The sequence below is a fragment of the Phoca vitulina genome, unplaced genomic scaffold (genome assembly GCF_004348235.1).
Source record: "Phoca vitulina isolate PV1807 unplaced genomic scaffold, GSC_HSeal_1.0 scaffold9, whole genome shotgun sequence".
NCBI classification, from domain to species: domain Eukaryota; kingdom Metazoa; phylum Chordata; class Mammalia; order Carnivora; family Phocidae; genus Phoca; species Phoca vitulina.
In genome coordinates, this window is record NW_022589712.1 from 39,458,758 (window position 1) to 39,472,059 (window position 13,302).

General features: G+C 31.2%; 1 protein-coding gene across 1 annotated transcript in view; it reads left to right on the forward strand.

Moving 5' to 3' along the window:
* Positions 1–13,302, forward strand: part of TRDN (triadin) — a 365,907-nt gene that overhangs the window by 248,408 nt on the left and 104,197 nt on the right. The window contains exon 21 of the transcript XR_004299993.1: positions 2,831–2,878. The gene's annotated coding sequence lies outside the window, so the exon portion shown is untranslated. The remainder of the gene's footprint in view (positions 1–2,830; positions 2,879–13,302) is intronic.

Genomic DNA, 13,302 nt, shown 5'->3' on the forward strand with positions numbered 1-13,302 from the left:
GTATGCATAGTAAAGTCTGACTCTAGTTTGGAATTCAAGGCCTTCTGTAATTGGCCTCATCTTTTATTTTAAATTATTCCATATCTCCTCTGTGGGAACATTCTGCTTCAGCTAAACTTGTTCACTTTCCTCTAGGCATACCTAAGGCTTTCCTGCTCCTTTGTCTTTCTTCACATCTTATTGGCTACACCTAAAATCCATCCTATTCCTGGAAAATCACTAACACCAAAGCTTATCCATTTTCCCTCTCAACTCAGAATATTTCTTATTAAGACATATTGTCAACTAATACATTTAATCACTAAGCAAAAATATATCAGTCACTTGCTATGTTAGAAACAATACTAGATAGTGTAAAAATGTAAGTAATACATGTCTAAATATCCCATGTATCAAAGAAAAAATGACAGTAAAATTTGGAAATATGTGATCTAATGTATGATAAAAACATTACATTGAAACTTGGGGTGCAGCTAAACAGTGGTAGGGTAAAATTTACACTCTTTACAAATATTCATTAGAGAAGAAAGGCTGAAAATTGAGTATCTAGAAAGCCAATATTTTTTTTAATATAGAAAATTAAACCCAAAGAAAGTAGAAGGAAGAGAAATTTTTAAAAATGTAATAATAAAAGCTAATGAAGTAGTAAATTAAGTTGTACAATAGGGAAAGCAAAAAAGTCAAAATTAGATTTGCCATAAAAACTAATAAAATATATAGACTCTTATGAAAACTTATTAAGAAAAAAAGAGAAGGCACAAAACATCAATGTCAGAAAATTAAAAGGAGGCATCATTACAGATCCTACAGAAAATTGAAAATAGGAATATTTTCCAATAAATCTGAATATTGTAATGAAATTCATATTTTGAATCCATAATTATAATTCTTCCCCAAAGAAAATTCTAGCCAGATAGCTTCACTGGTGAATTCTTTCCAACATTTAAGGAAAATTTAGCACCAATCTTATCCTAAACCTTCCACTCATTTTATGGAGCTAGAATAACCTTGATGCCAAAACCTAACAAGAACTAAAAATCAAAGAAAACATACAAGCTAACTTCCTTTGTGAACATAGAGACATAGACCCTAACAAAATATTAGGAGATCTAAAAAACAAAGAAAATATACAAGCTAACTTCTTTTGTGAACATAGAGACATAGACCCTAACAAAATATTAGGAGATCAAGTCTGATAATGCGCATGAAAGATAAAACATGATAAAGTTGGTTTTATTTAGGGAATGCAATTTGAAAAACAACAACAAAAAAATGTAATTAACCAGAATAATAGAATAAAGGGAAATTACATTCATCATAGTAGATCCATTTAATATAATTCATCACTAGAGTAGAAAGAAGCTTCCTTAATCTGATAAGATATATAAAAACCATTAGCAAATATCATTCTCAGAAAAGATGAAAAAAATTCCATCTGAGAATTAAAACGAGACAAGGATGTCTGTTATTACCACTTCTATTACACATTGTACTGGAGATTTTAGCCAGTGCAATAAGGTGAGAAAAAGAAATAATATGTATAAAAATAGAAAAGTAAGAAATAAAACTCATTATTCACAAATGAAATTATTATCTACTTGAAACAATCAAAAGGATCTACAGCTGAACTATTATAATTAATGAGTAAATTTAGCAAATTTCTGAAAAAAGTTATGCTACCTTTCCCTCCCTTCTCTAGTTCATGACATTGGTTTTGTTTTTGTTTTGTTTTGTTTTCTGTTTTTTGAAGAGATCATAGCCAGTTACACTGTAGACATTTTGACTGCTTTGATGATTTCTTCAGAATATTATTCAATACGTTTTTTACATCCTGTTTTGATTAAACTGAAAGCTAAATCTTTGGCTTAACTGGATTCCAGTTGGATAGTTGGATGCTTTGGCAAGAATACTTCAGAGGGCAATATTATATATATATATACATACATACATATATCACACTGCATATCATTAAGAAGCCAGACTGTTTGGATGTCCCAATCCAAATGAATGGTTCCAAGTTTCATCAGTGGTTAAGTTGGTGACAATCACATTGCTTTGTTTCAAAGTTGCATTTTTCCCCTCGCAACTCTGTGGGGTGGTACTTGGTTGTAATGGAAGTATTCAGTCCCCCATTCATCTTTCATCAAATGGTTGCTAGTGTCCTCTGAAGATCCTCGCTTGAGTCAATTATTTCAGTGGGGAATACTAATTTTGTATGAATAATTTCTACTGTTTTGATGTATAAATAGGTAAACAGCGAGTACTCTACTGAGAGCAATAACTCTTAGAGAAAGCATAGTTCCAGTTAAACAGCACCTAAATGATAATTTTATTTCTCTTTTGGTTACTTATGACTTGGGATGCCTTTAATATTTAAATGAATCTCAAGCATGACCACACTATTCTTTCAGTTGGTTAAGCTAAGTTAAGCTTGACTTCAAAGGAACATCTTGGTTGACATTTTCAAGACACTGAATGACTCCAGCCATAACCTGAATTGTAAGTCGATTAATCACAGTCCTGTCAAGTAGAATTCTTTGTAGAGCCTGTTTATCAAAGCAGAATATAAAAGAAGAAGGTAGAAAAGAGTGGAAAAACTAGTCAGAAGAAGGCAAGTAGTTATTTCTTTTTCCTCTAATTCTTTAACATTAGATTTAAGATAGTTTCAGTTGGTTTATAGAGAAATGAGAAATGTTGAAAGGCTTTAAAATAGTTTGTTTAGAAGAAAAAGCTGGCAATGAATGAGTTACAAAAAATTTTTTTTTTTTTTTTGAGCAGAAGCAGTATTTCCATCTGGAACTTTTATTTAAACCTTATCTCTGCTTTGCAGTGGTACCTGGAAAGAAGGAAGAGAAAACAACCAAGACAGTGGAGCAAGGTAAAAAAAAATGAAGGAGGTTGACATTATCTTCTTTAGAAAGACAACAACATGAGGAGGAAAGCACTGGATTCAGACAGGAGGAAGACAATAACTGTTAAATCTATTGCTCTCTATCACTGTCCTTGCATGCTTTTCTGTGCCAGGGAGAATGTGAGGTAGCAGTCTGGGTTTTTGTTCTTTTGTATAACTAAACTTTGAGTATAAGTTCAGAGCAGGAAAACTCCACAGACCTCTTAATTATATCAGGGAAAATGCTGAAGATTATTGGGAATAAGGAAATGATCTGTAACTGTTAGACATTTTTCTGTTTGATTTGTGGTTTTAACACCACCTGATTGATCATAGTTTAAAGAATAAAGATGACATAATTCTATTTATGCAAAAATAACCTCTCATGCTTTAAAAATAATATGTAAAACTTAAAGAAAAAAAAAAACAGACCAAAAGTAAATTATTTGAGTTTATACTATGACTTCAGCAAGTGATTCTCCCAAGAGGTCTGAAACCTCAATATTAAAAATCAGAATGTTACAAGTAGTGCATTTTATTTTTGTTTATACCGCTATATAATAAATATATCACTCTAGAGTATGCTTGAGAAAAATGCAAGAGTACGGTAGAGGTAAAACATTTAAAGTGATGTTGGGCCTTGTATTAGAGCTCAAGAGTGCTAATAACTTTAATTATGGTTCCCCCAGTCTTTGGCTTTTCATCTAATATAATATTTATTACTTATTGTAATAAAATCAGAACTAGTAATAATTTTGTCAAGAATGTCAAAATAATTTTTCCTTTTAAATTTGGGAGTAATTAAATTTGTAATATCAAAAAATTATTTTTGATTTAAATATATCAAGAAAATCCTTTAATTTCTCACATTTCAGATAAGTAAATTAAGGTTAAGGATTCAATTAAGTTAAATGATTGGTTAAAAATTTATTTCCTCGGGCTTTTCAAAATAAAATCAGATTGCAATTACACTGAAAAGTTTTCAAATTAATTTTGGCTTCTGGGGGCTCTGTGAAATTTTACAATTCAATAGAATATTTCTGTCAACTTCTTTTTGATGTGGGTATTTCCCTCTCTGAAATATAAAGCAGAGGAATAGGAGCACTACATCCCAACTTTAACTTGTTCACTTAGGCAAGGCCCTGAGCCTAAATTTCTTCTGGAAAAATAAAATAAAATAAAATGGTGTTAATTATATCTGACCTGTCTATTCAACAAGATGTGGAGCTCAAATGAGAAAACATGGGAGAGGATATGAAGAATGATAAATTCCTAGATAATTGCAGAGTCCTTACTTAGGCATATTTCCTTATCAAATCAGCTTTACTACAGGTGAGATAAACTATCAAACCACTTTGATCTCACTAAGCTTCACAGTTTCTCCTTTCTATATAAAGGTGCTGATTGCTCATCTTTGGCATTTGTAGATTTGTTTTTACAGCCACAGCATATTAAGAGAAGATTGGCTAGAATGTAAAATGCCCACACTAATAACAGTACCTAAGAGATAAGTAATTTAAACACAGATTGTTTATTTCTTCTTACTTGCATGTTGGTGTCAGTTTCATTAATTCTATAATGTTTCCTCAAGTAGGTAGGAGACTAGAAATGGCTCTTAGAGTTGTGAACTTACTTATTCAGATAATCTTATAATTCATTTTTTTATTAAAAATACCTTTTTTCCTAAAAGGTTAGGCTCTTAGCTTATGTAAAAATATGAGGTTCTCTCAATGGCTCTTTTTATATTGACTTAGTAAATCATTTTGGTTTTAAATATTGTAAAGCAGTGGCCTCATATTTTTCAACCATACATATCATTAGAAATAGAGTATTTGGATAAATTGCATATTTTTGAGATGATATATGTATGACTAATAATTGATATGAAAAATATATTTTGTGATTTAAAAAATCAAAAGTTAATGTAAAAATAAGTCAATGGCATTTTATAGATTTTACAGATTTACAATTGCCCAATTAAGCCAATATATGAGTGTAAATATAGAATCATTAGGCCTATCCTTGTTATTCTAAAATTTATTCATAAGATGAGGCTCTTAAATCTATTGTGTACTTCTCTTCCTTATGCAGTTTAGTTATCTTCAGAAGTATAAATAATCTAAAACTAATTTATAATGCATTGAAGTACAATTAAATAGTTCTTGAAGAGTCATTTTATTTCATTTAAGTTTGCATCGTGATCTTGTACTGGGGAAAAATATGATTTTCAAAATTCTTAACTAGATTTAAAATATACTTGGTGATCTATATAAAACTGTGTATTTTGAACCTCTGGACTTAGACTGAATTATAATTGTACTTAGGAAACATTGATTAAGCTAAACTTTACATCATTATGGGAAATTCATATAGTGAAAGGTGGAATGAATTTTGTTAATGTAATTTAGTAAACTAGACCTCATATCATGTAAGAAGTAGAAATTTAGTTAATCTAACTTCTGCAAAAGTCCAAAAATGTAACTCTATTTTATCTCTAACTCATGATTAATCGTGTTTTTCAGTTATTCTTTTTGTGAAGATCTTAAATTGGCCAGACTAGAATTCTGAGTATTAAGAAACACTTTATAAATAATTTCTCCACTTTAAAGGAGCACACACATACACAAACATACACCTACATACACACACACACCATTAACTATTCCTCCTTGTTCAGAAAGCAAGTACCTAGAAACATCAGGAGATACTAATGTTTAACACAGTAAATGTTGCTATCCTTACAGTGAGAGCTAAAGAAAGACAAAGATAAAACATTTTAACACTTGCTAGGTGCTGTGTGCTACTATAGGAGGATTCATCTTTAGATGTTTGTATATTACATCTAGAAAGAGTGCATCATGTTTCATTAAGCTTAATTTTTTCATTTGTTGGCATTTAATTTCTTACAGTGTACCTTTTCCTCCTTGTTATTCACTTTCAAAATTGACCTGCCTCCTAAATCCCATTTACTTTTCTCTTTTTCAATCTTGATTTCTTTCAGAAGAAAACATTTAGTAATATTTGTTTGTTACTAGCCAGATGAGCAAAAGAGTCACTCTAAAGCATCCAGGGGCTTGCTACTTACTTGGGCAGGGAAGGACACCAGTCAAGACAATTAACTTTAAAAGATCTGAATTATAGACTGGAGTCCCAGTATCTCCCTGTTTTTAATTTTCTTCCTTCAAACTGACTTAAATCCAACAGTGAAAAGGTAAAGAAAAAGAGTAATAAATTAGATCACCTGTAAATCATCTTTCCTTTTCTTTCATTCACACTTATGCATGAGTTCACTTAAGGTCTTCTTTAATAGTCTGTTCTAGGAGCCTGTAACAAGGCTGGCATACAGTATGCATTCAATGAATATCTGTGGGTTGAGTGAAAACAGAGGGATTGTTGAAGAAAAGACTATTAGATGACCAGATTTCAAAGAACTATGCCTCTAAATACTGTTCAATTAAGAGAATATTTTAGTTAATCAAAATATGATTTCCAATAGTGAAGGTTGCCACATTTCAGAAACCAGGACATAAAATGATTAAATTCTTCAGTTCTAAAGTGGAACTAGTAGAGAAAAAAATAATAATTAAATATGCATTATTTGTTAATGACACCATATTATTATGAACTTTGTAGATGGTGTTCTTACATAAACAAAACTGCATGTGGTAAACAGTCATCATATGGATAAACATAGAAAAATTAAATTTTAGTAATTAAAACTCTTGTGAATTTTTTTAAAAAGCTTAAAATGGAAGAGAAATTTAAACAATTGCCCAATTGAGCCAATATATGAGTGTAAATATAGAATCATTAGGCGTATCCTTGTTTTTCTTATTTTTACAACTGTGTAGCAGAATTAGATGATCTCTTAGTCCTTCCAAATGTAAAAATTTTCTATTCAACAAAGTGTTTAAACAGTGTGTTCCTTACATCAAGATATAGAGGCTATTCTTCCTTAGGGGAAGGCTAATCTAGAAGGACTTTCATTTCTAAGATTCTGAGATTCAAATGCTAAGGAAAAGCATACTATAAACTTGAGTATGTATAGATAGTTCAGTATCTAAAATTAAACTGGAAGTTTCACCTCAGAAATATTAAGTATAGTTTTCCATCCTGTTAACTAATTAAAAATCACTTCAAAATCATTAAGTAGAAACACGACAGAAAAATATTCATGAAAAAAAGATTAAATAGAATTTAAGTGCCTATTAGCCACAAGAATAAATCTGAGCACAATTAGTAATCATTTTATTCAGGATAAAACTGGAGCATGTGGATCATAAATGTATCAAATACAGTTCATTTCCTGTAATAAAAAATTCTATCTTTTCTTTAATTAAGAAATGTTTCTAAATTCAGAGGCACGCTAATTTTTGTTCACCTGAAGAATTTCTGTCTTCCTTTGCCTTTGATTCTATTTTGTAAACAACAGTACCCTACATAATTGTATTAGTGTTTTAAGTTGTCATAACAGCTGGAGAAACCCAAATGCTATTATGGCTTTGTGTATTTGTCATTGTCTTCCTTCACCTTTTCAGATTCTTCTGTTCTTTGTACATGCACTGGTCTATTTAGAATATGCGATGTGTACTTACTGTAGATTTATCTCATACTTTCAAGTGAATGTTAATAATATCTAAAAGTAATGGTTTCCCTGAGAGAAACTTATTTATTTAAATAATTAATGTTTATATTTCATGGTGTGTCAACATTATTTAAAAAATTTTTTTACATTTCAGATCAATGGAGTAAAATTGAAAGTTTAGTTAATACAAATTGTATTTAACTATTTGCTTAATATGTGATTATAAAATAACCTATTTGCACATGTGGACTAAGTCATGCTGTTGACCCTCAATAAATGTTAAATGATAACAATACTATTGATTCCTGTGAATTCCAAACTTTTGACAACAGTTTGTGCTTTGATTGTTTAATATTTATTGAGCGCCCACAACAGGCTAGGCGCTGGGGAATTGGGTGTGAGGAGCATGAAGTGGGCTTCAGAGAGAAGATGGTTTACATGTGGAGCTTATACAACACGTGAAAATGAGTGTATTCTGCTTATTTATGTATTTTATATATTTTCAAGAGAACCTTTAGCAATTCTCCACTGTCTATTTGCTCACATAGCACATCTCACTTCTTCGTACTTTAATACTTTTAGAATGTTCTCACAATTATTTTATCTTATGTGTAGGAAATTCTTTTCTAGTTTCCTTCTCACTATGTTCCTCCCCACTCCCCTCATCCTTTTAATAACCAGACAGATCTAAATCCTACCTACACAGCAGAACTACACTTATTCAGAAGAAATTTGTATTGTTACATTAATCTCCTGCAGGGTGCCATAATCTGCCATGCAACATTTGGTTCATGTGATTCACACATTTATTGATAAGAATACCATTCAATGCTAAAGACAATTTCAGCCAATTGTGTGCCAATGCTGTTGACGAGATTTGGAGGTGATGCTATGAGAACCATTCATGTTGTACCTTTTTCTCAAAAGTTAAAGTTTCTTTGTTATTAATGATCCATTTTCTCTAATAAGCTAATGCGTAACTTGATCACTCTTATTTTATACAGGATATACTAGAGGCAAGTACAGGTCACATAGGGATATAATTGTAATGCCCAAATTTTTGTTTCCATGCAAATATTCTGCCTTTCAATTATCATGAAAATGAATCATTCCTCTGCCTATCTGGCCTCTGTGACCATTTTTTCTTCCTTCCTTTTCTTAGAGATTCTGGGCATTTTATGGGGAAGTACACTAAAACTGTAAGATTGCCGCAGGAACCTGACCTTGTACTTCATATTGGAATCACCACTCTTTTTTGATGGGAGGGGGGTTACCACTCTTAACACCAAATAACCTTATTAACTATAGGTCAGAGAAACTGGTAGGTAGAGGGGTTGAATTACCTGAAAAGACACCATCCCCAGGAGCAACGTGTCACTCCTAATCTGCCTGCATTCTACTTCTTCCATGATTTATCAAAGTAGTTTCTTAAAAGTAACACACTTTTCACATCAAATGTGTGCTCTTGCTTCACTTATAATTCTCAAACTTTGTCTTGATTTAACTTCCAACAATCTTCATGTAAAAATAATAGAATGCAATTATGAACCACTTTTTAAAGCCCAGTCAAATCTAATTGTAAATATAAGAAAGTTGTCATATGATCTCTGAATTTAATGGCAATGAACTTCAGATTTCTTTTGCCAACACTTAATATAATTTCATAATTTTAAAATAATGAAAGTATGTATTCTTGATATTATCTACATCTTAATCTCAGGTTTATAGTTCTTTAAGACATCCTTAAATATGAGGGCACCTGGGTGGCTCAGTTGGTTAAGCCCATGACTGTTGATCTCAGCTCAGGTCTTCATCTCAGGGTGATGAGTTCAAACCCCATGTTGGGTTCCACTTAAAAAAAACCCAAAAACCAAAAAAACACACATCCTTAAATCTGGAAGAGTCTGTTTCCATGCTCTTCATAGTGAAATTCTCTTACAAATCCTATTTTTCTTCATATATAATCTCAATTACCATCACCAGGATTTGGCATGTAAAAACAACTTTTAATTATTTAACATAAATACTTGAAGATTAAAATTTTGTTCACCAGTGAGAAAAATCAACTTTGTTCCTTTGACATTCTAGGCTAGATTATATAAAGGATTGTGGAAATGCATTGCAGTGTTTACCATACAGCACACCAAGAAAATGCCTCCTTACGAGCTCAAGAACATCAAACTGCTAATTATGCCTTTTTTTCTTTTAGTATTTCATTCCGCTCCTGCTATTATCCTGAAGCCACATATGGATTGGATCTTTTTTCCCTCAGAAATCTTTAATAGGAAGTATATTATAAGCTACTATGTTACAAAACGAAAGTTGTTTCCTGAGGTTTTTTTTTTTCTTTTTATTGACTTTTTTCTTTCATTTATAAATCAATTTTCTATTAAAGATATGCTTAGGAAAAAAAATTGGCATATACTGCCTTGAATAAAATTGTATAAAAACCAATTGTTATGCTACATCTTATAACAAATTAATGGAGGTTAGCTCCATTCTTTAAAAATCAAATTGCAAGAAATCGTATGAAATCATTAGCCCCACATAAAAATGCATTGTTACTTTCTTCTTGCTGTAAATGAAATTATACATTTTTAGGTCAAATAATTTCAGGAATGAACATGAAAATTTTATCAACATTCTACTTAAAATTTACCTGTGTCTCATTGACTATTACTGCCCCAATTTTTCATAGAATGATAATGTAGTATAAACTGATTGAAAAGCAATTCTTAAAAAAAAAAGAAAATTTAATTCAGATCTTCTTTAGAATTATAAAATGGCAAAATGTAAGCTAAGAAATTTTTTCATTATTATAACTTGTAAAGTTTGAGTTTTATTTCACTTCATTCTTATACTAGAATAAAGATACTAGTCAGATAAGCCATACAAAGCATCTATATTGTCCTTAAAACTCTTGGCAATAAAAATCATGATGAACAATTCTTAACTTGGAGTTAGCACTTGTATTGTTGGTCCTTGAAAAAAAAAAAACTGAGGAAAGCTAATGGTAATCAAAAATATTAACCTGTTTGAACAGTAAAGTATAGGGCTATCTCAAAATAACACATAAAGCTTAGTCTACCTTTCCCATAATTTATTCTGTGACATTAGGCTAGTTACCTGCCTTATCTAGCCTCCTTTATAAGCCAAGACTATTTCACTAAGCAATTGCTAAAGGAGTTACCAGTCATAATATTGTCTAATCCTCATTTGTAAAAATTGTCTCCTATGACTGAGGCATTTCCACTTTGCCCCAAATTCTGAAGATAGACTTATTTTTCTGAATGCAAGGACAATTTGTACAAAAGTATATACCGGAAAGCCAGATTCAAATTCTAAAATGAAAATGTTTAAAAATGTTTTATAAATCTACTAAGTGGAATTGTATTATTTGAAGTATTTACTCTGTTTACATTCAAAATATACACATAAATCACACTTAAGAATCAACAAGTATATCTCTGGAGCAAAGCATGCTATTGAATATTTAATTAAATGACATGAAGATTCTCTAAATATGATTTAACCATAAGTATCAGTAACAATGGCACATAGGATATAGAAATTATGCCCTTGACACCCATGCAAAAAAGAAATTGTAAAAGATGAAACAGAAGATGTTGTCTCTGGAGACAGGAGGATGTGGTTAACACAACTATGGGTGGCTTCAGTTTGGGACTATTTCCAAACAAGATGACAATGACTCTCTATGTATTTAGTCAGTTTAGTATGTATAATATTCTTTTATGAACAAAACTTTATTAATTACATTGGCATAAAACCAGAAAGAATATTTGGATTTAGCATCTTCAAAGACTGTCACTGGAAGGATATAAATTTAAAATCTTTAGTAGGATACTGTAGGTCCCTTCACCACCAATCCTCAGTGTGACTTTCAAGCTTTTGCTCACTGCTTCTTCTCTACTTTGTATATCCAGCAATCCAGCCACATGAACTTTCACACTCCATGGTTTGCTTATGTTGTTCCTTATGCTGGAGCTGTCTTTCCAATTCTTCTTTGGTGACAAACTTCTTATCCAGTTTCAGAATCCACTACCTTTGCCAGTGCTTCTGTGAAATCTTTTCTCATTCCATCAGGTAGGGTTTGTCAACCCATATGCTATGGGCCCAGATCTCTGTGTATGTGTCTCTATGATCTATGTAGATGCATTCTGGCATTAACTGAACTCAATACAACCATTTGTGCTTTTTCAGCTCCCAGCACAAAAGAGGCACTGAAAAAATGTTTACTGAATACATTGAGTTTATCTTTTTAAAATATAAAAATGAATCCTCCTTTTAAAATATTGTTCCCAAGTGAAGGAACCTAAATGAAGGTCCTTGTTTTGCAGGGGATCACTTTGTCACACTAATAAGCCCTGTAGAAGGAGATTTTCTAGTTTTTTTTTTTTTTTTAATGGCATTAGCTTTTGTTTTACTTCAACTAAATCCCTTTTGAGAGTCTTGGACTTCAATTTTCTTTTACATGTACATATATATCAAAGTTTAAAGTACTGATAGACAAGAACTTTCTAAAAAAAATCAAGGAAATCTAAAATATAATCAAAGCAAATCAAACAACGAACTTAAAAAATTACACTATGAACAAGTGGGATTTATTCCAGTATGCAAAGCTGGTTCAACATTTGAAAAATCAATTAATATAATCCATCACATCAACAAGTTAAAGAAGAAACACATGATCTTATCAATATACAGAAGATCATTTGACAGAATCTAACATCCATTCATTATTAAAACCCCCAGCAAACTAGGAATAGAGCAGAACTTCCTTAACTCAATAAAGAATACCTACAGAAAACCTACAACTAACATCAGACTTAATGACAAACAGAAGCTTTCCCCCTAAGATATGAAAAATGGCAAGGATGTCCCCTCTCACCACCTCTATTCAACATTGTACTAGAAGTACTAGTTAATGCAATAAGACAAGAAAGGGAAATAAAAATTTACCAATTAGGAAGGAGGAAATAAAACTGTTTTTGTTCACATATGATACATGTCTGTGTAGAAAATCTCAAAGAATCAAGAAAAACCTCCTGGAATTAGTAAGTAATTATAGCAAGGCTTCAGGATACAAGGTTAATACACACAAGTAAATTGCTCTTTTATAAGGCAGCAATAAAAAATCAGAATGAACAAAATTAAAAATGCAATACCATTTACATTAGGAATAACAAAAGAAATATTTAGATTTAATTATAAAAAGATATTTGTAAGATTTATATGAGGAGAACTACAAAACTCAAATAAAAAAATAAAAGAACCAAATAATTGAGAATTATTCCATGGTCATGGGTAGGCAGACTCAAAATTGTTAAGATGTCAATTTTTCATCTATAGATTCAATGCAATCATAATAAAAATCACAGTGAATATTGACAAACTGATATTGTGGCTATGAACAAACTTATTATACAGTTTATATGGAAAAAGAAAAGACCCAAAATAGCTAAGACAATGGAAGAACAAAGTTGGAGGACTGACACTACTACTTCAACTCTATATAAAGCTAGAACAATCAACACAGCATAGTGTTGCTGAAATAATAGACTAATAGATCAATGGAACAGAATAATCCAGCAATAGACCCATAAAAAAAATAGTCAACTAATCTTTGACACAGAAGCAAAAAAGATTCAATAGAGAAAATATAGTCTTCTCAACAAGCAGTGCTGGAACAATTGGACACCCACAAGCAAAGAAGAAGAAGAAGTAGAGGGAGGAGGAGGAGGAGGAGAAGAAGAAGAAGAAAGAAGAAGAAGAAGAAGAAGAAGAAGAAGAAGAAGAAGAAGAAGAA